The sequence below is a fragment of the Acipenser ruthenus genome, chromosome 13 (assembly GCF_902713425.1).
Source record: "Acipenser ruthenus chromosome 13, fAciRut3.2 maternal haplotype, whole genome shotgun sequence".
Classification (NCBI taxonomy): domain Eukaryota; kingdom Metazoa; phylum Chordata; class Actinopteri; order Acipenseriformes; family Acipenseridae; genus Acipenser; species Acipenser ruthenus.
In genome coordinates, this window is record NC_081201.1 from 15,646,637 (window position 1) to 15,673,251 (window position 26,615).

At 43.3% G+C, this 26,615-nt stretch overlaps 1 long non-coding RNA gene and 2 other non-coding genes across 3 annotated transcripts; 2 read left to right on the forward strand and 1 right to left on the reverse strand.

The window, feature by feature from the left end:
• Positions 1 to 7,449: 7,449 nt before the first annotated feature.
• LOC131697130 (U2 spliceosomal RNA) lies at positions 7,450 to 7,645 on the forward strand. Its single transcript, XR_009306988.1, has one exon. It is a non-coding gene; the product is annotated as a U2 spliceosomal RNA (small nuclear RNA).
• A 7,639-nt stretch (positions 7,646 to 15,284) lies between these two features.
• LOC131740155 (uncharacterized) lies at positions 15,285 to 24,752 on the reverse strand. Its single transcript, XR_009330786.1, has 3 exons — positions 24,688 to 24,752; positions 22,404 to 22,507; positions 15,285 to 15,386 (listed from the first exon to the last, which is right to left on the reverse strand). It is a non-coding gene; the product is annotated as an uncharacterized LOC131740155 (long non-coding RNA).
• LOC117418634 (U5 spliceosomal RNA) lies at positions 21,217 to 21,332 on the forward strand. Its single transcript, XR_004546825.3, has one exon. It is a non-coding gene; the product is annotated as a U5 spliceosomal RNA (small nuclear RNA).
• Positions 24,753 to 26,615: the final 1,863 nt, after the last annotated feature.

Consider the following 26,615-nt stretch of genomic DNA (forward strand, 5'->3'; position numbering starts at 1 on the left):
CCCATTCTCTCTTATGTAGGAAACATCTTTCCCCCAGACAGGACCACCAAAAAAGTGGTGGACCGCATTATCCACCGCTTTATCTGGGGCAGCAAGATGGAGAGGGTAAAGCGAGCCACCTTGAGTAAAGCCGACAAGAAGGGAGGTAAGGGGGTCCCGGACGTTGTGCAGCTCACCCGAGTGCAGGGGCTCACGCAAACTATCAAGAACATTCAGGCCCTGGACAGGAAGGTATGTTACATGAATCGTTTGTATTTTGCCACCTGTCTCAGGGCCTTGGGCCTCTGCACTATTGATAACACCGTGCCGTACTCCTGGGACCCCCCATTGTATTATAGAACCTTAAGGGACACTATATATAAATTGGGCTTAGATGAAGCCAAATTGGCCTCCTGGGAATACAAGGTTGTAACTAAATATCTTGCCGGTTCCCAGGAAATTGAAAAAGTAGCTGCTTTCTTCCTCACCCAAAACCAAAAAATCTGGGAGAATGGTGTCTCACAGCTGCCTCAGTAATGTCCAGAAGGATATAGCATGGAACACCGTCCACAGTTCACTCCCCACTCGAGCGTTCATGTTCAGGAGGGGGACTAGCCCAAGTAGAAACATGCCCCTATGCAAAGTGCCGCAAGAGAGAAACACCAGCCCATATCTTCTGGGAGTGTGATGTGGCTGGCAGGGTCTGGCTCTCTGTCTCTGTCTTCCTAAACAGGTTTGCTGACACGGCCAAGATGACCGCCGAGACTGTGCTCTATGGGCCTGCGGGAGGAATCGCAACCAGCACAGCTAAGTGCGTTTGGCGTGTCATCAATGTTGTCAAGCAGATCCTGTGGGAGGGCCGTAACGTCTGTGTCTATCACAAGCAGGAGCTAGACACTATCACCACGACCAGAAGGGCACAAACTCTTATCAAGGACTTTGTAATTCTGGACATCCGGACCCTCGGGAAGGACAAGGCCTGCGCGGAGTGGAGGATCACCGGACTTCAGGACGTGAAGATGGAATGAAGGAAAAAACTGGAACCGCTAGCTCCTAGGAGCGGGACTACAGGGCACCGCTAAGCCTTTTATTTATTTTGTCATGCCAGCATTCCGCCCTTTTTAGCTGGCATGACCGTTTTTGAACGGTGCCCTGGTTTTATGTAGTCTTTTTGTTTGTTTTATGGATTTTTATTTGATTTATTTTGAATGGTTTATTTGATTTTGTTTTGTTTTGTTTATGTATCTAAAAGATTTTTAATGTTAACTATTAAAAGTTACATTTTAAGTGTTTTAATTTTAGAATTTTAACTCATTGTTTTATACACTGTCCCTTTTCCCCTGTCCCTGTTTTAGTTCTATAGTTTTATTGTTCTGTTTTATGTTCACTTTTGAACTTTTTTAGAGAGCACTCCCCGGCCCTCACAAGCACTGTTTTTTTTATAGATGGTTCTTTTTTTCCCCAGTCACTTTTTAAAGCAGCACAGGTTTTTTTCATGTTGATTTTAATCTGTGTCTGTTTTAACCATGTACAAAGCACGATTGTCTTGGTGTTTTTAAATGTATTTTAAATGCTTTTAAAACAAAATGTATGTCTGTATGCATGAATGTCATCTTTAAAAGAAATGTAAAATGAATGAAATGAATGGGTGTAAATGGAAAAAAATTGTAAAATCTCAATAAAAAGAGTATTTTACTAAAGATTTCCGTGGAGAGGAGTATTTATGAGTTCAATGCAATTTTTGGCTAGCTCTGCCCCTCGGGGTGGGGCTCGACATGGGTTTAAAAGCAGAACGAGCACAGCAGCGGTGGCCGTGTTAATAATTAGAGCCTGGCACCATTTTTTCTTTCTTTTTTTTTTTTTCTTTTTCCCATTTTTCCCCTCAGTCCAAGAAGCAAGTACCCCGGCAGCTCCGGCGTTTGGTCAAAACCATTGTGGGCATCGCTTCTCGGCCTTTTGGCTAAGATTGTTTTCATGTGGCATGACCGCAGAGAGTGATACGAGAGAGTGATACGAGGAGGAGAGGATGGACAAGACATCTGCTAATCGGTCGGCTTCAAGGGCTGGACTACGGAACACAGTTCGGTTGAGATGGAGAGGAGATATGGGAGTGGATTTCCCAGGAAGAATTGAATTTGTGGAGAAGATTTTGATGGCGAGCCTTGGATTCGAAGCTATGGATTTCTTTTGTATCCAGATGAATTCAGCGGCAAGGTTCGTAGATGTTACTTTTGACTCTAAAGATCTTTTTATGACATTTTGGGATAGATACAAAGTGTACTCAATGAGAGCTCCTGTGAAGGATGATGCTGCTGAATCATTATGGAATCGCAATTTCAGAGTTATAACAGTCCACATGTTTAATCCTTATGCATCTGACTGGGATATTGAAGCTTTTCTGGGGAAATACTGCGATGTACTAGTGAGTGCAGTTTATCAGAGAGATCTATTGGGAATCTGGAATGGCAAGAGACAATTCAAAGCGTTATTAAGGCAAGACGCCAAGGGTTTCGATGGGTATAGGCACCCTCCGGCAAACTTTTCTATTGGGCCCAACAGAGGCTACTTGTTTTATTCTGGCCAACCGCTATACTGCCGAAAATGCATGTCCTTTGGTCACACGGAAATGCATTGCAATCAAGTTCGTTGTAGGAACTGCGAGGAGTTGGGCCATGAAACAAAGGACTGTCCGTTTGTTAAAAAATGTAATATTTGTGGATCTGATGAGCATCTCTTTAGACAATGCCCACAGAAGAAAAGGTCCTTTGCAGAGGTGATTAGAGAGGACCGAGAAAAGGAACCAGAAAATGAGCAGCAAGATGGGGGAGAGCCAAGGGGTGGTCCCGCTGATGTAAGCGAAGCACAGGAGGAAAATGTGGCTGTGGATAAGGTGATTTCAAGTGGCAGTGGGGTTCAGTCAGAGTTAAGCAGAGTGCCTGGCCAAGAGGAAGCTCGGCAAACTGTTCAAGAGGCTGAGCGGGAGGAGATTGAGGCGAGTACGGAAATACTAGAGGAAAAGGTGGAGCTGAACCAAGAAACAAGCAAGGAGGAGGGCTGGATGGATGTGGACAAGAAAAGTGGGAAAAGGAAAAAAAAATTCTGGGAATGAGAGTAAGGCAGCTGAACAAAAGCCAGCAAAAGGGAAGAAAGCAAAGGAAGGGGAGGGGATAGAGCATGGAAACAGGTTTGATGGCTTACAGAATCTGCCAGATTCAGATACAGAACTGAGGAGTAAACCAACAGAGAGTGGGACTGAGTTAGGTTCTGAACTGAGAAGCTTTTTGTTGTCACCAGCGAGCCCATGTCGGTCGGATTTAGGATTACAAAGCAGTGATTTTAATGTTGAGTAATTTCTGGACAATGCTCAACAATTTAATGAGACTACATTGGCTTTACCTATTTTACCTGCAATACAAGAGGAAGGAGTAGGACCTACAAGCCAAGCTTAAATAAAGGGTTTATTTTTAATAATATAAATTATAAATGGCTTCAATTAATTTAATTTCAGTTAATGTTAGGGGCTTGAGGAATAATCAGAAAAGAGCATCTGTGTTAAATTCTTTCAAGTATATTAAGTTTTCAGTTTGTTTTTTGCAAGAAGTACATTTAAAAGATGAAGGGGACTGTAACAGGGCGAGCAGCCCTGTACATTGTTTTGTTTATTTTTAGATCGGGGTCTCCCCCTCCACCCCTGTGCAGTGTATTTATTTTGTATTATTTTTATTTATTGTATTTATGTCGGCGAGCGCCGTATGTTTTATTGTTTGTATTTTGACGGTGTAGCCGATTGTTTTGTTTAGTGTGGATGGGTAGCCCCATCCACAACATAATTAAAACTCGTGCAGAAGGTGGCCATCTCCCGAATTAGGTGATTTAATTTGTTGCTAATTGGGAGATGGTCACCTGTTATAAAAAGCCTGCAGCTCTCTAGCTCGAGGTGGGTGTTGTAGGAGCGGCGAGAGCGAGAGCGGAGCGATCGGGTGAAAACGAAACTAAATTCAATTATAACATACAGGAACAGTGACAGCGACTGCCCAGCCTGACCTGTATGGTTTATTTATTATTGATTGTTAATTTAGTGTTCGTGATTTGTTTTTGTTTTGCTCGGTGAGCACAGTGTTTATTTTTGTTTGAATATTTATTTTATTTTTGTTTGCTTTAAATAAAACGGCGCCCGCGCCACTGCACCGTACCTTTTGTTTTTGTTGTGCCGCCTTCTGGTCTGACGTCCATTCGTCCATTCCTGTCACAGGGACATAAAGGGGTTTTCAAGGGAATTGGAATCAGGGGGAATCGAGATGGAGTGTGGGGGGTGTGCACTCATCAGGGGTGGGGATTTTGTTTAAGGATAGAGGGTTAGAAGTGAAGGATTCTTTTTCTATGGTGCCAGGGAGGGTACTAGTAGCGGACGTGGATGGGAGGGAACAAAAGTTAAGATTAATTAATGTATATGCTCCTCCAACAAGGAAAGAGCGAAAAGAATTATTTTTGGGTTTGGGGGATGTATTAATGACAAATAGGCATGTAATAGTGGGGGGAGACTTTAATGTCTGTTTAGATGCAGTTCAATCAGAAGATTTTAGTTGCAAGGATTTACGGTTGATTTTGTCTAATTTTAATTTAATAGATTCTTTTAAAAAGTTAAATAAAGGAAAGCCAGGATTTACCTGGAGAAATTCTAGGGGTGCAAAGAGTAGAATAGATTATTTCTTTGTGACCAATGATTTGACTTTAGAACATTTTTCTGTTTTGCCTGTTTGGTTTTCAGATCATGATATGATTTCTTTAGGGGTAATATTAGACGGGACAGTATTTGGTGTCGGGTATTGGAAATTGAATTGCAAAATTTTAGAAGAGAAAGTTTAGGGAACAATTTATTTTATATTTTAATGAGTGGGTGGAATTGAAACCTTATTACAAATCCTGGATTGATTGGTGGGAGGATGTGAAGCGAAAAGTTAAGGTGTTTGCGCAGGGATATTGTAAATCAAAAGCATTTGAGGAAAGAAAAGATATATATTGGGTTTACAAAAGAGGTTGGAGGAGATGCGGGTGAAGGATAATAATGGGGAATATGGATTGGGAGCAGTATAGTTTTTGTAAGGAGAGGTTAAAGAAGATTTATAGTAACAGTGCTGCTAAATTCATGTTTAGAAGCCAACTAGTCTTTTATGAGACTAATGAAAAATGTTGTCATCAGTTTTTCAAGCCTATGAGGGAGAAACAAAAGAAAAGAATGATTAAGAGATAAAGATGGAAGGGAAGTTATTTTTATGAGGAGTTGTTTTCAGAAAGGAAAATAGATGATAAAGCAGGAGATACATTTTTAAATAATTTGGGATCTAGAGTGCCAGAAGAGAGTAAAATTGAATTGGAGAAGGTTATTGAGTTGAGCGAGTTAACAGCAGCTGTAAATGAGATGAAAAACAATAAAGTGCCGGGGTCAGATGGACTGCCAAGGGAGTTTTATTGGGCTTTCTGGGACATTATTGGTCCAGTGTTTAAAGAGGTAATAAAGGAAGTGTTTGACAGAGGAGAATTGTCAAAATCAATGAAGGAAGGGATTATTTCTTTATTATATAAAAAGGGGGACATTAAGGATTTGAAAAACTGGAGGCCTGTGACCTTATTAAATGTGGATTATAAAATTTTAGCAAAGACAGTAACTAATAGGTTAAGGGGGGTGATGGGTTTCATTGTACATAAAGACCAGACATGTGGGGTAGTGGGAAGATCAGCGCAATGGAATTTGCAATTGACTAGAGATGTAATTTGGTGGGTACAGGACAGGAATATTCCATTAATTTTAGTGAGCCTTGATCAAGAAAAGGCATTTGATAGGGTCAACCACCAGTTTTTATTTAGAATTTTGGAGAGGTTAGGTTTTGGGTGTCATTTAATCAAATGGTTAGGAATAATGTATAAAGATGTAGTGAGTAGAGTCAATGTGAATGGGCACTTGGGGAAGCTAATTAAACAAAGGTCGGGGGCGAGACAGGGGTGTCCGCTATCCCCCTTACTTTATGTATTGTTCATGGAACCTTACGCTGCAGCACTGAGAGCAGATAAGGGGGTAAAGGGGTTAATTATTCCAGGGAGTGGGGGTGTGGAATTAAAAATTGCACAGTATGCAGATGACACAAGTTTATATTTAGAGTCTGATAATGATATAAGGAGAGCATTTCAGTTAATGGACTTGTTTTCTTTAGCATCGGGTTCAAAGTTAAACTTGAGTAAAACAAATGTCATGTTCTTGGGAGCTTGGGAAAACAGGAAGCAAACACGTTTGGGATTGAACATAGTTTCAGATGGGATTAAAATATTAGGGGTTAATTTCTATCAAAGGGGTAGTGATTTAAAGAATTGGGCAGACAAAATTGTTAAAATGAATAAAAAGTTAAATATGTGGAAAGCAAGGAAACTGACCTATATGGGGAAGGTGTTGGTTCTAAAAACAGATGTGTTACCTTCTCTGTTGTACCTAGCGTATGTGTATCCGTTGCCTCCAAGATATAGGAGAAGTGTTATTCGTATGATTTTTGAGTTTACGTGGGGAGGGAAATATGAGTACATCAAGAGAGGGGAGATGTATAAGGCTGTGGAGAAAGGAGGGAGGGATGTTCCTCACATTCCTGTGAAATTAGATTGTTTTATTTGTGGCAAATTTATGTAAAGCTTTGCAAGGCGAATTTAAACATAATTTTCAGTTTTGTTAGATTGTGGTTTTCATTTACAATGAGACATTTTGTTAAAATAAATAACATGGGACCAAGAGCGGAGCAATTACCTGGACATTATCAACATGCGGTGAAGTGGCTGAAGCAGAATCCAGTCTGTAAAGAGGTAGAGATCTGCACAGAGCATAAAGAACTGTATAAAGAATCTGTGAAAGTATTTTATAATAACGAATACAGTTCAGTGGCCCCTGAGACTTGGGGAAATATTCAGCCAAAGGGGCTAGATAATAACCTAAAAGATTTAAATTGGATGATGCTTCATAAAAGGATGGCTGTAAGGGAGGTGTTATTCAGACATAAACTGACCAGAAATGCTTTTTGTCCTAGGGGAACATGTTTTGTGGAAGAAACACAGGAACATGTGTTTTGGGAATGTCCATTTGCAGCAACAGTATGGAATAAAACCAGAGTGATCATAGACAAGGAGGTACCAGGAACGAAGCTGTCATACGATGTAATATTGAAAGGGTTTGTAAAGAGTGCCACAAAAACAAAACAACAATGGCTGTTATGGTTAATTCTCAGTTTAATTAAGTTTGAATTATGGGAAAGTAGAAATAAACTGATTAAAAATAACAGACATAAAAGCGGAGGTAATAATTGAAAGAGTGTGTAGTGACATAAGGGGTAGAGTTGAAATGGGGGTATAATTCAACAAGAGAAAGGTGGAAGGGTTTGTTTACATTGTAATTATTGATGTATGTGACTATATATTTGGAAAATTGTTTGTATAATAAATTTGTGGAATTTTTCTAATAATAAAAAAAAAAAAATCTGTTCTTATCACTTTAATATCTGATACGTCCCCCATAGGGGGACCCGTCTATATTAAATTGATTTTTGGAAGCAGGAGATGGAACCGGGGCTTGCTCCGTCCACTCCACGCATCGACCCGGTATTGCAGTACCTCCGGGAACGGTGCACAAGAAAGGTCGAGAGAGAGAGCCAGTCTCTCCCCCTCCCTTTTTCTGGGTTGTATTTTTTCCCGCTCTTTTTGTTGTGGTTTTTTTTTGTTTGTTCCAAATAAGGCAGGCAGGCAGGCAGGCAGGCAGGCAGGCAGGTCTGCCTAACTGATGGACAGCCTGCTCTACTCACGCAGCAGGCCAGTGTACCCAGAAGGCCTTGCGCTCGTGGGAGGAGGAGCGCAGCGGTAAAGCAGAAACACAGCTGTTTAGTGGGGCAAGGAGCCCTCGCTTTCAAGGCAGCAGCAGCAAAGCGCCCCTTTGCCGGGACCGAACGGCACTTGCGTTTTGGGAAGAGTTCCCTGTTTTGTTTGGCCTTGCCGCCGGGTAGAGGAGAAGGCCTTTGGGCCAGCCGGAAGGGCTGGGCTGCCAGTAAAGCCACACTCTGGCTTCTCTTCAGTTCGAATAAATCTTTCTAAGGACTAAGGCTTAGGAGGGTAGTGGCATTGCCCGCTCCCTCCGAGGGTCTGTGAGAGGTTTGTTCGAGGGAAGAGGAACAGACATTTTTTTTTTATTTTTGACTGGCTTTTCTTCAGCTCGGCAACTTTTTGGAAGACTAATGCTCAGTCTGGTTTTGGCTTGCCCAATCCAGGCCAAGGGTCTTTCAAGATTTTGTTGACTGTTGAGAGCAGTTTTTCTTTTTCAGGCGGTTCCAGTTTTTTTCTTTCAGGCGGTTCCGGCTTTTGCAGACGTGCCTGGAGTTCGAGAGAAGGAGGACCTACCATCCAGACGACCTTTGAGGACCCTTTGATGACCTAGACGACCTCATCCCCAGCCCTTGATCGTGATCGAGATCCAGACAGAGAGAGCAGCCGGCGCCCAGCAGAGGGTGCCATCTGGGAGGAGCAGAAGGCGGCCCCGGACCCCGAGGAGGCGTCACAGCTACGATTCTTCCTGCGTGGTCTCGGTGCCAAGCAGCGTCCCCTACTCTGCCAGGAAAGGACACCGTTCACCTGGGGAGGGGGTCCCTCTTGCGAGGCAACCATCTCCTCAGGGACTAAAGTAATAGTTCCTTCAACTGCCCAGATTTGCTGCTTACGTTGTCTCTTTTCCGCAGAGAGAGACAACCCGGACGTCCAGAGGCTTCTCCCACCCCAATCGGAGGAGCCAGCTGAAGGATGGCGTTCCGGCCAACCCAGGAGACCAGGAGGCACAATGCGGTGCGCTTCACATGAAACCAGCAAGAGGAAACGGAACCAGGACTGACGAGACTGGAGTTCAGCCGGACCATTCTTCAGAGGGGTATGGGCTTTTCCCCTTCTGACTTGAATTGTTTGGTGAAATTGCCAGGGCTTAAGGAAGTGTTTGAGGTCAGTTTTAGGAACCCCCAAAAATTACAAGAAATGTGGTCCTTTTGGGGGGAGAATAAATATCTCGCTCCATACAAAGAATTTTGTGTGGATGCACTGACAGACAGAGAAATTAAAGTTGTTACTGTCCAATTTTTCAATGAGGCTGTTAGCGACTATGACATTACAACATGGCTTAACCGCTATGGGAGGGTGTCATCAGAAGGGAGGAAAATTAGTGACGAAGATGGGGTTTGGACAGGAGCCAGAAAGTGGCTGGTACGCCTCAATGTTGATCCATCGGGCACTGGAGGCGTCCGCCACATTCCAAACTCCATAGTGTTAGGGCCCAACAGAGGGCTGGTATTCTATAATGGGATGCCAAAACTCTGCAGGAAATGTGGGGAATTAGGACACCTGGCGGCCGCATGTACTGTAGTCAAGTGCAGGAACTGCGGCGCCCCCCACGAGACCAGCCACTGCAGAGAAGAGAGGCAGTGCAATTTGTGTGGAAAGAAGGGGCACCTGTTTAAGGACCGCCCCTCTTCCTATGTGCCAACATGGCCAGAGCCAGCAAGGCAAATACCAACAAGCCTAGGCCTGAGCAGGAAGAGGGAGCAAGTAACAAAGATCAGTCCACATCACCACCAACAGCACCCAAAACCCAGACTCCAGCACCACCATCACCAGCACCCCCCTCACCCCCCCGCCCCCGAGACATGTCCCGTTTTACGAGGACCCCTTCCCCCAGCCCAGAGAGAGAGTACAACAGCTACTCCACTAGCTCCTCCAGCAGCTCCTCTGATACAGAACATGAGGAAGGGAGGGAGCCCGGACCCAGCAGCGCCCCCACTCCTGAGTAGGGCCCTCTCAGCGCCAGCACTCCCCTTCGGCTCTCGTTATGACGCCATAAGGATTGAGTCCGTGGGGGAGGAAAGCGAAAGCGACAGTGAGAGTGAGAAGGAGGGGAAGGGAGTGAAGAACCAGCCGAGGGTGGGGAAAAGAAAGGGTAGAGACGAGGGGGGGAAAAGAAAGAAGATAAAGATCAAAGACAGCAAGTTGCAGGTGGCCCCCATAGATCCAAAACCAGCTAATGTCCACACAAAGTCCCCAGTCTTGCCCTCGCAGGCAGAGACGGAGGCGAGTGGGATGGCTACACTGCCGCCTATTAACACAAACCCTAGCACACCTCGCAGAAGAGGTGTTCACTAATGCACCGAGGGAGAGGTCGGGGTCAACACCTTCCCTGACCAGCAGTGCCTCGGTAGCAATGACCCTCTTCAAGCGAAGGGCCTCCCTTCAAAGCATCCTTGACCCCCTCCCTTGTATGGGCAAACCCAGGGGCCTCCTAGAGGTCCTCCTAGATACAGCACTGGAGGACATGGGAATACCCCTGGACGCGGTAAGCCAGAAGTCTGCTAACAGCTCCAATTCAACAGACGGTAACAGCCAAAGAAGGCTGTCTGTCATAACCCCCCCCAGGACAAAGCTGACCCACACGTTATGAGGGGCCCTGAGCAAGTTCCACCAGACTTACCTTGTGGGGAGTTGAATAGCCCAAACAACTCCACGTACTGTGCATACAAAGACGGTGCCTTCTTGGACGAAGCAGCAGTGAGTACCTTCTCAGGGGAGATGGGAGTTGCAAATAAGCCCAAGCCCCCTCGAAGCAAGCGTAGAGCTAAGAGTAGGAAGAGTGTCCCGACCTCCCAATCATAGTCGCTATGGGGTGGACGCAGCGACTCCTTTTCTTGTTAGCTACCCTGATGGCCCTGATATGTGTGTCTGTTAATGTCAGGAGCATCGGGGAGACACAAAAAAGATTTGATGTACTAAAACTATCTAACTAACTTGAAAGCAGATATCATCTTTCTGCAGGAGTGTGGTATTTCGTCGAGCCCTGATTATAGGGACCCTGGGGGACTCCTTCTGGTCGGGCTCCAACATAGCCAGAGCCGATGGAGTAGGTATCCTGTTTAAAAACCCATTTATTACCTCCCGCAGCAGCAGGGAGGTAGAACCTGGTAGAATTCTGAGCGTGGATGTGACATACAACAACACTCCCCACAGACTAGTCAATGTCTACGCACCCACTAACCAAAACGAAAGAGTTCAATTTTTTCCACAGCTGCGTCCACTCCTGCTGGGGAACGTACCCGTCATCGTGTCAGGTGACTTCAATTGTGCTCTAAGGGACGTAGACCGGAGCAGGCCACGCAACGACCGCTCTAGTAGAGTTTTGTCCTCCGTAATATCTGATTTCTCCCTGTGTGATGCAGGTAAGGACCTGGTGCCTCTCTTTACCTGGGTGAGCTCATCTGGGACCTCCTTCTCCCGTATAGATCTCGTCCTGCATACCAGCTCCCTTAAGAAGACGGCAGTAGACACCCAGGCCGTCTTCTTCTCTGACAATAGGCTCCTGCAGGTAACATTGCAGGTCCCTCAGACCTCCCAGATGGGGTCAGGGGTCTGGAAATTAAACACCTCCTTACTCGACGACCCCTCCATAGCTGCAGCCTATAAGAGCAGGCTTGTTGAGTGGACCACTTTGCGTGACCTATTCAACTCCCCTATAGAGTGGTGGGAGATGGTCAAAATGAGAACTAAGGGTTATTTCATAGCAGCAGGCAAGAGGAAAGCAAAAGAAAGGAGGGCCAAATATAAACACCTGAATGCTGCCCTCCAGCGTCTGAGCCTGCTTCAGCTTCGGGGGTTCCCTGTAAGCGACGAGATAGCCCAGACCAAGCTAGATCGTTCAGTGCTTTGTAGGGAGGAAGAACGAAAGGTCATGCACAATGCAAAAAATGGAGGAAGACGAAAAGTGTACCCGCTTCTTCCAGAAAACGAGGGAGAAGTGGCACTTGATGTCCTCCATGCTCAACAGCAGTGGGAGGATAGTAGAGGATAGTGAGGGAGTGAAAAAAGTGGCAGAGAACTTCTATAGGGACCTATATAACATCAAAGCTACAGATGACACCCTGATAGAGTGGTTCCTGAGCCAGTTGGAGCCTGACTCAGTGCAGGACGAGGAGAAGGACCCAGAACTCACGCTGGAGGAGCTCACCCAGGCGGCTAAGACAATGAACACCGGTAAGACGCCAGGTCCAGATGGCATCCCGGGTGAGTATTACCATCTTTTTTGGGACACGCTAAAAGTCCATTTAGCAGAGGTCTACAGAGCGGTCTACAGGGAGAAGCGTGGATTACAAGATACTAGCCAAAGCTCTGATGCTCCGGCTACAAGTACACCTCCCTTTGGTCATTGGCCCCGACCAGGCTTGTGGTGTCCCAGAGAGGTCCATCACCGATATTTTAATGTTAACAAGGGACATTCTGGCTTATTCTAGAGAACGGAACCATCCCCTCTGCCTGTTCAACCTTGACCAGGAGAAGGCGTTTGATAGGGTAAGCCATGAATATATGTACAAAGTGATGGACCAGATGAAATTCGCTCCTGGACTTAGGGAGTGGGTTAAAACTATCTATACAAACATTAGTACCCGAGTCTTGGTGAACAGACACCTGACTGGTAAAATATCTATCCAGTCAGGGGTCAGACAGGGTTGACCACTATCCCCACTGCTATATGTCGTGTGCATTGAACACCTCCTGCAGGCAATTCGTAGGGATACCAATATAATTGGTTTCCAGCTGCCTGGATCCAACGGGGTCCAGGTCAGAACAACAGCACATATGAACGATGTGTCACTCATTTGCACTCAGTAATGTCCACTCATTTGCCTCAGTAATGTCCAGAAGGATATAGCATGGAACACCGTCCACAGTTCACTCCCCACTCGAGCGTTCATGTTCAGGAGGGGACTAGCCCAAGTAGAAACATGCCCCTATGCAAAGTGCCGCAAGAGAGAAACACCAGCCCATATCTTCTGGGAGTGTGATGTGGCTGGCAGTGTCTGGCTCTCTGTCTCTGTCTTCCTAAACAGGTTTGCTGACACGGCCAAGATGACCGCAGCTAAGTGCGTTTGGCGTGTCATCAATGTTGTCAAGCAGATCCTGTGGGAGGGCCGTAACGTCTGTGTCTACCACAAGCAGCAGCTAGACACTATCACCACGACCAGAAGGGCACAAACTCTTATCAAGGACTTTGTAATTCTGGACATCCGGACCCTCGGGAAGGACAAGGCCTGCGCGGAGTGGAGGATCGCCGGACTTCAGGACGTGAAGATGGAATGAAGGAAAAAACTGGAACCGCTAGCTCCTAGGAGCGGGACTACGGGGCACCGCTAAGCCTTTTATTTATTTTGTCATGCCAGCATTCCGCCCTTTTTAGCTGGCATGACCGTTTTTGAACGGTGCCCTGGTTTTATGTAGTCTTTTTGTTTCAGTTTTATGGATTTTTATTTGATTTATTTTGAATGTTTTATTTGATTTTGTTTTGTTTATGTATCAAAGATTTTTAATGTTAACTATTAAAAGTTACATTTTAAGTGTTTTAAAATTTTAGAATTTTAACTCGTTGTTTTATACACTGTCCCTTTTCCCCTATCCCTGTTTTAGTTCTATAGTTTTATTGTTCTGTTTCATGTTCACTTTTGAACCTTTTTAGAGAGCACTCCCCGGCCCTCACAAGCACTGTTTTTTTATAGATGGTTCTTTTTTTCCCCCAGTCACTTTTAAAGCAGCACAGGTTTTTTTCCTTGTTGATTTTAATCTGTGTCTGTTTTAACCATGTACAAAGCACGATTGTCTTGGTGTTTTTAAATGTATTTTAAATGCTTTTAAAACAAAATGTATGTCTGTATGCATGAATGTCATCTTTAAAAGAAATGTAAAATGAATGAAATGAATGGGTGTAAATGGAAAAAAATGGTAAAATCTCAATAAAAGAGTATTTTACTAAAGACTTCCGTGGAGAGGAGCATTTATGAGTTCAATGCAATTTTTGGCTAGCCCTGCCCCTCGGGTGGGGCTCGACATGGGTTTAAAAGCAGAATGAGCACAGCAGCGGCGGCCGTGTTAATAATTGGAGCCTGGCACCTTTTTTTTCTCTCTTTTTCCCATTTTTCCCCTCAGTCCAAGAAGCAAGTACCCCGGCAGCTCCGGCGGCGGCTGCGCCCGGGGCATTTGGTCAAAACCATTGTGGGCATCGCTTCTCGGCCTCATGGCTAATGCTCGGATATTGGTGGCTTGACCGCTGTATTTGAGGGTCGACTGGATGAGAAGGGCGGTGTACCGAAGGAGCGGGTGAAGATGGCTGCAACCAACGAGGTGAAGAGGACAGCAAGATTTGAGTGGAATGGTCCGATTGAAGAAGAGATGCCGGAGAGAGAAATTCATTGAAATGGTTATTTTTCGTTTACTGAAGATCAAGCCTGAAGATATCCTTGGCATCCAAAGAAACAGAAAAGAAATTCTTCGATGTGGCGATGAAGGGTGAGCTTTCTTTTAAAATGCTTTTGGATAAATGTAAAGAAGAGAAGGAGAACAATCCCTTGTCAAATTATAAAGTTGAGTCAAGAGCGAAAAGAAAAATCACAGGTTGCTGACAATTAATATGTTTGATATGAATATGTCAAGTGTACAAGTGGAACTTTTCCTCAGTAGATATGTTAAAATTATATCACCAGCAACATATCGAAGAGATAGATTTGGAATTTGGAATGGGCAGAGGCAGTATCATGTGCTTCTGAAAGAGGACGAAGAAGGATTCCAAGGGCTTTTTCACCCACCAGCCTATTTCAAAATAGGAGTAAAAGGATATATTCTATACTCTGGACAACCCTGGTTTTGCAGAAGATGTCAAGAAATTTGGACATCCAGAGAGTACCTGTACGAGAATGAAATGCTTAAACTGCAATGAAATGGGACATTTGTCCCAAACCTAAGACATGCAATAAATGTGGAGCAACAGATCATTTGTTCAGAAATTGTCCATATGAAAAGAAGACCTATGCAAGAGCGGCACAAGAGTGTGAAGATGTAGTTACCACAGTAATAAAAGAGTTAAGAGCGTTAGTACCTCCTGCTGTTCAAGAGGATAAAGCGGAAGGGATGGGAACACCAAGTGATTCTGCACTTCTTGAGGGGTGTAATGTGGTCAGTGGAGAAGTGGAGGAGGCCGGAGAATGGAGAAAGAAGACCGCGATGGAACACAAGACGGAACAATAATTCCAGACACTATTGTGCCAGGAACATCAGCGTCATGGGAAGAGAAAATGGAGGCGGAAGATGAGAAGGAGGGAAGATGGAGTATTGCAAAAGGTGTTGGGAAAAGAAAATTAGATGAAGGTGGTGAAACGAGCTCGATTGAAAGCACTAACGACTATAATGCGTTGTACTAACCAGACTCGCCTGCTATCTCCGATGTGTCTTTGGACGTGGAGTGCAGGGATCTGCCGGAGTTTTCTTCATCTGCGGAGGAAGAGAGGTCAGGGACGGAAGACACATCAGGAGAATATCTGGGAAAGAAAGATGTGGAAGGTTTTAAAGGGACAACAGGGTTCGTGAAAAACCCAAACGATGAACAGAAAGAGAAAGAAGAAAAAATGAGATTTGTTTAACCTTTTTAATGAAGGCTTACAAATTTGTTTCTTTAAATGCAAGAGGAATAAGAGAGTCTGATAAAAGGAAGACTTTGTTTTATTCTCTTTCAAAAATGGATTTTGAGGTGGCTTTTCTCCAAGAGTGCCATCTGAAAGACACTGAGGACTGCAAACGTTTTGAATCTCAATGGGATGGGGGAAAATCCATATGGAGCATTGGGAATGTTCACGCAGATGGGGTAGGTTTATTATTTAAAGGTGGAGATTACATTATTGAAAGTAAAATGAGTATAGTTCCGGGGAGATTGCTTTGTGTTGATGCATTATGGAATGACATAATATTTTGTTTTCTTAATATATATGCACCAACAATAAAAAGTAATAGATTAGAGGTGTTTAAAAAATATTTGATTTGTTAGTCACTAATAGAATAATCATTTTGGGAGGGGATTTTAATATTAACATGGATGATTTGTTAGACAATAATATTATAATTAAAGATTTTTCTGCGGTTTATTTAAAGAAGGTGGTGGGTGATTACACGTTGGTGGATAGTTTTAGAGAGTTTAACAAGAAAAATAAGGGCCACACGTGGAGAAACGCAAGAGGGGTGAGCAAAAGATTCGATTATTTTTTTGTAAGTAAGGGATTAGATATTGGTAAACTTGAAATTTTACCGGTATGGCTTACTGATCACGACATGATTATTGTATCAGTGAAGCTAACAGGACCTGGTATTGGGAAAGGGTTCTGGAAAATGAATACTTTGTATTTAGAAAATCCTGAATTTAAAAGCGAATGGGTTTTGAAGTATAATCTTTTGAAAGAAATGAGATGTGGGTTTGTTAATTTAAGGGAATGGTGGGAGCATGTAAAGAAAGAAATTAGTTATTTTTGCAAAGAATTTGGGAAAAAAGAAAGGAAAAAAGAGACATGAAATGAATAAATTACAAAATAGATTAGAAAAAATGCATACAAAATTGAATGAAGGGGTTCCAGTAAATATGGGAGAATATGAAAGGGTGAAAAAAGATATGAAATATATTATGAATAAAAAGGTTAAAAATATGATTTTTTTGGCAAATGTGGAAAAGAAAGAGAAAGACGAGAATGTCAATATTTTTTTCAATGCATAAAAGAAAAAAGGAGTAAATCTCGAATAACAGAGCTGATTACTGAAAATGGACCTGTGAGTGGGAAGGAGGATTTATTAGATTATGTTCAGAAATTTTATTTGGAGTTATTCAAGAAGAGGGATATTGATAAGGGGGTGGGAGAGGTATTTCTAAATAATATAAATAGGAAATTAAGTGATGTGGAGAAAATAATTTAGAAAAGGAAATAACAGGAGAAGAGGTGCAAACAGCACTAAAGTCTTTAAATAATGGGAAGTCACCTGGGTGTGACGGTATTCCCAAAGAGTTTTATGACTGTTTTTGGGATGTAATGGGGGGAGTTATGACAAACTCAATGAAAACAGGGATAATAAGTTTATTATTTAAAAAGGGAGAAAAGAATTTATTAAAAAATTGGAGACCAGTTACTTTGATTTGTGTAGATAATAAAATTTTGAGTAAGGTAATTACTAATAGGTTAAAGAAGGTAATGCCAATAATTATTAATGAGGATCAAACGTGTGGGGTAACAGGGAGACACAGTGGGATGAATTTAAATTTAATTAGGGACGTGATGAGTTGGGTGGAGGATAGACGTTTACCTTTGTGTATATTTAGTATAGATCAGGAAAAGGCTTTTGATAGGGTGAGTCACGATTTTTTGTTTCAGATTATGGGGAGGATGAATTTTGGTAGCATTTTTTCGAGTTGGGTGAAAATATTATATAACAAGGTGTTTAGTAGGGTGAAGGTTAATGGGCATTTGAGTAGAAAAGTGAAGCAGTAGGGTGGAGTGAGACAGGGGTGCCCATTGTCACCCTTGTTATATGTCATATTTATGGAGCCTTTTGCAGAGTGTTTAAGAAATGACAAATTCATAGATGGAGTACAGATTCCAGGAAGTAGAGGATAGAGAATCAAAATCACACAATATGCTGATGATACGACTTTGTTTTTAACATCTGACGGAGATAGAGAGAAGCATTCAGTTAATTGATTTATATAGTAAAGCTAGTGGGTCTAAGGTCAACTTGAGTAAATCTGCCATGATGTACTGTGGTAGCTAGGTGTGGTCGACTCTATCGAAAGCCTTCTCTTGATCCAGGGAGACCATTAATACATTCAAATCACAAATATCACTTACAGTTAAAAAATCTAATAAAAAATAAGTTATCAAAAATAGAGCGACCCGGTATACAATATGTACCACAGTTCCAATAACTGTTTTTAATCTATTAGCAATTGTTTTGGATAAAATCTTTAAATCAGAACATAAAAGTGACACAGGTCTCCAATTCTTAAGCTGGCAAAGGTCTCTCTTGGGCAGCAGTGTAACCACTGCCCTACGGCAGCTAAGAGGCAGTTCCTTGTGGCTGAGGCTCTCTCTCAGAACCTGGAGCAAATCCTCCCCCATTATATCCCCAAAAAATATTATAAAATTCTGCTGGCAGTCCATCGATCCCAGGAACCTTTCCGCTGGAGAGCTGCTTGACAGCGGCAGTCATCTCCTGGTGGGTCAGCGGTGCGTCCAGCTGAATCTGCTCCTCCTCACTGAGGCTGGGTAACCCCTGGAGCAGGCGCTCAGTGTCCTCTAGGTTGCACAGTTCTTTATTATAAAGTTCCTTGTAAAAACGCACCGCCTCTCTGCTGATTTCCTCCCGGGTGTGCAGTTCTTTCCCACCAGGAGTCCTGATACAGCACAGCTGTCTACTGTCCGCTCTCTTCCTTTCCAGGTTGAATAAAAAACTGGTGGGGGCATCCATGTCTCTCAACTCCATGAATCTGGAACGCACAATCACCCCCTTCACTCTTTCCTTCAGCAAGCTCCCCAGCACAAGTTTCTGCTCTTTTAGGTTCTCCAGGGTCTGTTCTTTAAATTCTGAATTTAAACTTTCCTCTAGGAGGAGGATTTTTGACTCCAGCTCTCTCACGGCTTTGTTCAGTGACCTGGTTGCATTTATAGTATATTGTTGACAAAAACATTTAATTTGCATTTTGCCAATGTCCCACCACTGTCTTAAATCTTTATACTGTGCTTTTTCTTTTTTCCAGATTATCCAAAAAAGTTTGAATTGTTGCTTGAATTTTACATCTTGTAATAATTTAACATTGAAATGCCAGTAAGATGTTCTGTGGGGTTCTGATTGAATTATTACTGTAATTAATAGACAGTGGTGGTCAGAGAGACTAATGGGGATGATTCTTGCTTTGATAAATTTATTTAAATAATTTTTAGAAGTATAAAACCGGTCTAGTCTTGCTCTATATACACAGTTTGTGTGATACTGAGACCAGGTGTATTGTCTTGAACTGGGGCGCAGGCATCTCCATATGTCAACTAGGTCACTGGACTCTAACAATGCAGCCAACTCTCTGGAGGACTGAGGGTGTGGTTCATCATTATTTCTATCAATATTAAAATTAACAGTACAATTAAAATCTCCTCCTAGTACCACCACATCGTTGTTATTAATATTAAAAAGAGCTTGCTTTAATTTTAAAAAAAATAAAATTCGTTCCCCCCTCTATTGGGGGCATAAATATTAATAAAAACATACACTGTACTGTCCAGCCTAGCTCTTACTTTTAAAATCCTCCCTTTCTTGATTTCATCCATATCTAATAAAACTGCCCCTAGGCTGGGTTTAAAAAGCACGGCTACTCCTGCACTAGTACTAGCGCCATGACTCATCACGCACAGCCCCTTCCACTCCACTCGCCACGCCTCCTCATTCTCCTGATCCGAGTGCGTTTCCTGCAGAAACATCACCCCCTCCTGCTTCTGCTCTAAAAACTCAACTAGCTGCGCCCTCTTAAAAGACTGTCTGCAGCCGTTTAGATTAAAAGATACAAAAACGCACCTTTCCATCATAGCTAAAAAAACTAACAAACTAAAACAAGTAATAAAAGAAGTTTCATAAAACACAGCCATTTTTAAACAAGAGATTTTGAACCACTGTTAAGATCTTTCTTAATTTTCTAAACAATGTTTTTTAATCTATAATGTTTTGGCTGATCAAATTCTTCTATTGTTGCTTTCCTTGTAATAATGTGAGCGGAGTGGAGAAATAACCTTAAATCTGGGAATAAACTCTATTTCTACTCCCCTTTTCCCTTTTGTTTCTGTCATAAAATCATTTACCTGCTCAAGCGTGTATAACTTTTTCTTACTGAAGGGTTGGCTGTCAGGGATGTCTGAGATAAGCGAGGAGTCAGAGTGCTCCCCCTCCATCTCTTCTGCTCTGTCCTCTCGCTCGCCCCCGAGAATCCGCTCCTCCGCAGCTCCCTCCGACTCCGACACCGGTCTCTGCCTCAGCCGTCACTGTTTCAGGCGGCTGAGATTCAGCCAGCGGAGAATCTTGCACAGCGCCCGGCTCACCCTCCACTGTGTTCTCTTCCTCCGCATTGGGAGGGACTGATGCCCCGTCTGGAGCCCGCAGTCTCCCTGTCTGCACGGGTTCAGAGTTCTGCACTGGCTGAGCTCTGCCATCCGGCAGCTCTGCAGCCTTCTGTTGAAATAGTTTCTTTTTAGCTACTACCTTGAATGGTTCTTCACCATTCTCAGTAGTAGCTGTATTATCCTCCGAACCCGTCAGTGACAGTTGGTGGTGGTGGTGTTGGTGGTTCTGCTCTGGTTTCCTTCTGGATCGCTGCCTCCTCGGTCAACACGGGCTCGCTCTGCGGCTGCGGTGCAGGAGCCAACTCTTCCTCCCGCTCACCCCCAACACCCCTGACTTCCTCCCCGCCAGCATCACCCTGATCCTGTCCTGTTTCTGCTCTAGCCTCCTTTCTCAGGCAGGCTTTTCTCTGGTGTCCCTGTTCTCCACAGTAAAAACACCTCATCATTTCAGAACTGACAAACACCACCCAATTCATCCCTTCCACATTAAAATTCCAGGCTACATTAATGACTTGATTAGGATCGCCTGCCTTCTAAACGACATGACGCGCTTTATTCATCCTTGACGCCGACATAATATTCTCAAACCCCACCACCTCTCCTACTGCCAGCAGACACTCCTCCACCGAAACCCCGGGGTCAGGCAGGCAATGGACCCTGTGTCAGCGGGTGAGAGCCCCCAGCCCTCCTGAATGAGACCCCATTACGGGATCTCCAAACACACACCACTAACCTACAAACAAACAAAACACCCAAAAAGAACAACTAAGTAACTATCAAAACAAAATAAATAAATAAAGTTTTACAATTACCCGGTCCTACCACACCGGCGTTCCACCTCTCTGCAAGGAGAGAGAGAGAGAGAGAGAGAGATATTTTTCCTGCTCTTTTTCTTTTGTTTTTTTTGTTTGTTTCAAATAAGGCAGGCAGGCAGGCAGGTCTGCCTAACTGATGGACAGCCTGCTCTGCTCACGCAGCAGGCCAGTGTACCCAAAAGGCCTTGCGCTCATGGGAGGAGGAGGAGGAGGAGCGCAGCGGTAAAGCAGAATCAGAGCTGTTTAGTGGGGCAAGGAGCCCTCGCTTTCAAGGCGGCAGCAGCAAAGCGCCCCTTTGCCGGGACCGAACGGCACTTGCGTTTTGGGAAGAGTTCCCTGTTTTGTTTTGTTTGGCCTTGCCGCCGGGTAGAGAAGGCCTTTGGGCCGGCCAGAAGGGCTGGGCTGCCAGTAAAGCCACACTCTGGCTTCTCTTCAGTTCGAATAAATCTTTGGCCTTTTACTAAAGATTTCCGTGGAGAGGAGCATTTATGAGTTCAATGCAATTTTTGGCTAGCCCTGCCCCTCAGGGTGGGGCTCGATATGGGTTTAAAAGCAGAACGAGCACAGCAGCGGCGGCCGTGTTAATAATTAGAGCCTGGCACCTTTTTTTTTCTTTTTCCCATTTTTCCCCTCAGTCCAAGAAGCAAGTACCCCGGCAGCTCCGGCGGGCGGCTGCGCCCGGAGTGTTTGGTCAAAACCATTGTGGGCATCGCTTCTCGGCCTCTTGGCTTACGTCAGGTGTGTGGCATGCCCGCAGCTTGGTCGACAGGGAGAAAGAGAAGGTGATGGCTACAGGAGAATTTACATCGGCCCCTTCAGCGCGACTGTTGAATACGATTCGGTTTGTCGGGAAAGAAAAGGACAGAGTGCAGTTCAGCATGGGAAGAAGCAGCTTTGCGAAAGAAGTGATCTTTGATTTTCTTGGAATGACTGCAGAACAAATCTTTTGCTACAGAGATTCTCCTCTACGGAACACTTTCGAAACAACTTTCATGGGGGATTACTTGTGTCAAGATGCCTGGAATAAGTGTTTGGAACACAAGGACGAAGCACCGATTGCCAACTTCAACGTGGAGCCTCTGTTCGCAAGCAGGGTAAGGACTGTAACTGTCTGCATGCAAAATCCATATGTGAAAGAGCAAGACATTCAATCCTTCTTAAGTAAATACTACGACGTACTTGGTGTTGGAACAAAAGAAATAGGTTATGATGGGATGTGGAATGGGAATAGAAAATACGCTGTCCGGTTTAGAACAAGGACGGGGGGAATTGAATATCCCCCAGCTTCCTTCTACATCACTGGAGTAAAGGGGTATTTATACTTTTATGGACAGCCTAAAACGTGTAGAAGATGCGGAGAGGAGGGTCACATTGCGGCAATGTGTCCGAACACATTCTGCAGAATCTGTCTGGAGGCGGGTCATCTGGCAAGAGATTGCAACAATTGTAATTTGTGTGATTCGACTGAACACATATTCAAGGACTGCCCAGGCAGACATAAAACCTATGCAGAGTCACTTCGTGACATTGAGGTGGTTTTGGATGAGGTTTTGAGAGACCATGCACCTGTGGATGTAGAGGAGTGTGCTGTGGCTGGAGATACCTTATGTGGGACCCTCCCGACAGCTTTTCCGGTGGCTACTTCGAGAGAGGCTCCAGCTGATGAGTCTCGCACCGCTGGGCATCCGGTTGCAGGAACCTCAGCAACTGGGGAAACAAACAAAAAGTTAGCTACACATGTCGGGACTCAACCGGAAAAAATGACAATAGAGGAATCCTCTCTGGGGACAGAGATACCAGATACCCCGGTGGAAGGCAGAGTACAGTGGGGTGAAACAGAAGGGGATAAAGAGATGGACTGGAAAATAGCAGAGGGAAAGAAAACTGCAAAAAGGAAAATAACCAATGAGGGGCTGGACAATGATAACAAAGTACAAGTGATCGAGACATCCAACAAGTTCGACGCTTTGGAGAACGAGGAGATGGGAGATGAAGGAGTCCAGAGTCCCGAGCTGTCCTTAACAGGGATGTCCCCATTAGCACCGCCGGTTACACCATCAGAGGATGACAGCGAGGGCAGCATGGAATCCCAACCGGAGTATCTGACTGACACTATGATGGACAATTTGAAGACAACTATGATGTTCCCGACCAAGGGGAAAGGAGACGGAACATAAAATAAAAGGAAATGAACTTTAATGTCTTCTCAGTTAATGCTAGGGGATTGAGAGACACTGGTAAGAGGACATCTCTGTTTTTCTCCCTAATAGCATTGGACTTCCAAGTTTGCTTTCTTCAGGAATGTCATTTAAAGAACACGGAGGACATTAGAAAGTTCAGTAAGGACTGGAAGGCAGGGGCGTCAGTATGGAGCATAGGTAACGTGCATTCGGACGGGGTGGGGATAATACTTAAAAACACTGGTTTTGTTATTGAGGAGACCAGAATCATTATACCTGGGAGGCTTATATATGTAGATGGCAGATTTAACAATAAGCTTCGCCTAGCAAATGTTTACGCACCTACATTAAAAGGGGAAAGGTTAGACTTCTTTAAGCACTTACCTAATATATTGTGCACAAACAACATAGTGATAATGGGTGGGGATTTCAACACTTATTTAGAGGGAGAATTATTTAGAGGGCGAATCTCTGCACAATATTTAAAAAATGTTTTGAGTGATTATGATTTGGCAGACATATATAGGAGACATAATAAAAAAAGGTACAGGACATACATGGAGGAGCGAGCAAAAGATTAGATTTATTTGTATCTAAAACTATCAAAAGCTTGAGTTTCTCCATATATCCAAACTGGTTTTCAGATCACGACACAAATCGGGGCTTCTTGTGAAATTAAAGGAGTAGAGATAAGAAGGGGATTTTGGAAACTTAACGTGAAGGAGTTGGAGTGTGTAGAGTTGAGCCGAGTTCACGACATTTTATACTGCATGGAAGGATATGAAATGGGCATTTAAAACTACAGCTGAGTGGTGGGAGGCGGTAAAAATCAAAATAAGATACTTCTGTCAAATGTATAGCAAAAGGAAAAAGAAGGAAGAGAGGCATCTTGAGAAAGACCTGCAAGATGAATTCGAGTCTATACATTCTAGAATAAATGAGGGTAAACAGGTTTGTCGGGAGGAATACAAGAACATCCAAAAGAAAATAGAACATAACATTGAAACAAAGGTTAAGAACTTTACAATTTTTGGCAAAAATAACAGAAAAAGAACAAGATGAAAAATGTTCCAGGTTTTTCTTTCAAAGTATCAAAAAAAATCAGCAATTTCAGAATTAGAAACAGGGAGGGGGAAGTTACTAAAAAAAGACTAAATAATATCGTACACTCAAGAGTTTTATCAAGCGTTGTTTAAAAAAAAAGAGAAATGGATCATATAAGAGCAGAGGAATTGTTAAATAACGTAAGCAAAAAACTGAATAATGAAGAAAGAGTAAATTTAGAAAAAATGATATCCAAAAAGGAAATAGAAGATGCACTGAAATCACTGAAAGCTGATAAAACTCCTGGGTGTGATGGGTTACCTAAAGAATTTTATTGTTGTTTTTGGGGACTGTTGGGAGATGACCTATTGGAGGTATAGAAAGAGATCTTGGCCGACGGGGTGATGCCGGACTCCATGAGGTCAGGCGTAGTAACCTTAATATATAAGAAGGGAGAAAAGGAGCTGTTAAAGAACTGGAGGCCTATCACTTTGTTAGGGTTTTCCCTAAAATTGTATTGTCTACATTTAACAAACAGATTGAAAGTGGTAATGTCTAGCTTAGTTAACGAAGACCAGACATGTGGGGTCATGAATAGGTCCACAATATATAACCTACAGTTAACCAGGGATGTTATTAGTTGGGCGAAAGATAGAGGCTTACCTTTGTGCTTGTTGAACGTTGATCAGGAGAAAGCGTTCGACAGGGTCAGTCACGACTTCTTGTTCTCAGTTCTAGAAAGAATGAATTGTGGTTCGATTTTTGTCAATTGGATTAGAACCATGTATAACAAAGCATATAGCAGGGTGCAAATCAACGGGTTTTTCAGCAAACAAGTATTTCAGGAAGGTGGGGTGAGACAGGGGTGCCCGATGTCGCCACTACTATACGTGCTGTTTGCTGAACCATTGGCAAATTTGTTAAGGAACGATAAAGGCATAGACGGGGTGCATATCCCAGGGAGTAACGGGGAAAAGGTTAAAATTGCCCAGTACGCAGACGACACCACACTGTTTCTATGCTCTGACCGGGCAATAGACAGAGTGATCGTATTGTTAAAAACTTACAGAGAAGCAGTAGGGTCAAAAATCAACTTGGAGAAGTCGTCTATGATGTACTGCGGTGCATGGGAAGGGAGAACAGAGAGGAAAGGGGGCATAACCATCTGCAATGAAGGGTTAAAAATATTAGGGGTGTACTTTTTTCAAAAGGACGGGATAAAGGAAAATTGGGAAGGGAAGATTGAAAAAGTAAAAGTAAAACTAAACATGTGGAAAAGCAGAAGGTTAATCAGTGGGAAGATCATGGCAATAAAAGCAGACATATTACCAACTTTAATCTACCTGGCGCTGGTGTTCCCAATCAATGCCAGGAGCAAAATTATTGTGACAAGGATGGTATTCTCCTTTATATGGGGGTGGCACTTACGAAAGTGTAAAGAGAGAGCTGATGTATGGGAAGGTATAGAAGGGCGGGAGAGACATCCCATGCTTGTCTGTGAAATTGGATTGCCTTTTTCTCAAATCAGATGTGTAAAACTTTGTTGAAAGGTATACAGCATAAATCCTTTTTTTTGTCAGGTTGTGGTTCGGATTCACTCTGAGAGGGGGATGATACCCTGGGATAACAGGGTACCGAATGCAGAGGTAAAGCCTAAGTACTACACACAGGCCATAACGTTTCTGAAAATGCACATAAAGAAAATGGAAAGAGAGGTCTTATTAGACCACAGGAAAATGTATGAAATAAGAGAAAAGTGGGAGCAGAGATATGAGGCCGATATGAAAAATTAATTGGGAGGGGATACAGCCAAAATGGCTGGATAATGAGTGTAAGGATCTGGGATGGCTGTGTGCTCTAAATAGGTCGTCTGTAAAGGAGAGGTTGTATAGACACAACTGCGCGGAGAATCCAGAGTGTCCCAGGTGCAAAAGAGGAAACAGCGATGCATGTATTCTGGGAGTGCAGTTTTGCAAAAGCATTTCGGGGGAAGTGTGCAAATCTTATCAACATGGTTTGTGCCAAGATTGTTTTGAATGGAAAGAACATTGTGTATGGGAAGGAGGTCTTAAAACTGCCAAAGAAACAGTTTAGAGGTGTGTGGCTTATTATTAGTTTGGGGAAGTTGGTACTGTGTGGGAAAAGAAATGTATGTATTAAAAAGAAAAAAGATACAACAGTGCCAGCAGACGCCTATTTTCTGTTTTTATGGAAGTTAAATGCTATCAAAATGGATAAATATATGTTTGGGGATGACTTCTGTGAAGGAATTTGGGGAAGACTAAGATTTGTATGAAACAGTGTTAATGGGAAAAAGAATAAAATAAAAAAAAAATAAAAAAAAATCTGTTCTTATCAGTTTAATATCTGAAACGTCCCTGTGATGGGGTGCTAGCTCGCCCCTATAAATTTGTGTTTTGTTATTGTTGTATTTTTACTATTTTTATTATGGTTTTTGTGATTCTTGTTTTGTTTTGGATTGGCAGGGAGGGGGTTAAATTCCTCCCTGTAAAATACATGTGAGAATGCGGCTGGAGCCTTAAGTGTTTAATTGTTAATTATTAGTTAATTGGGCTCCAGCCACAGACTAA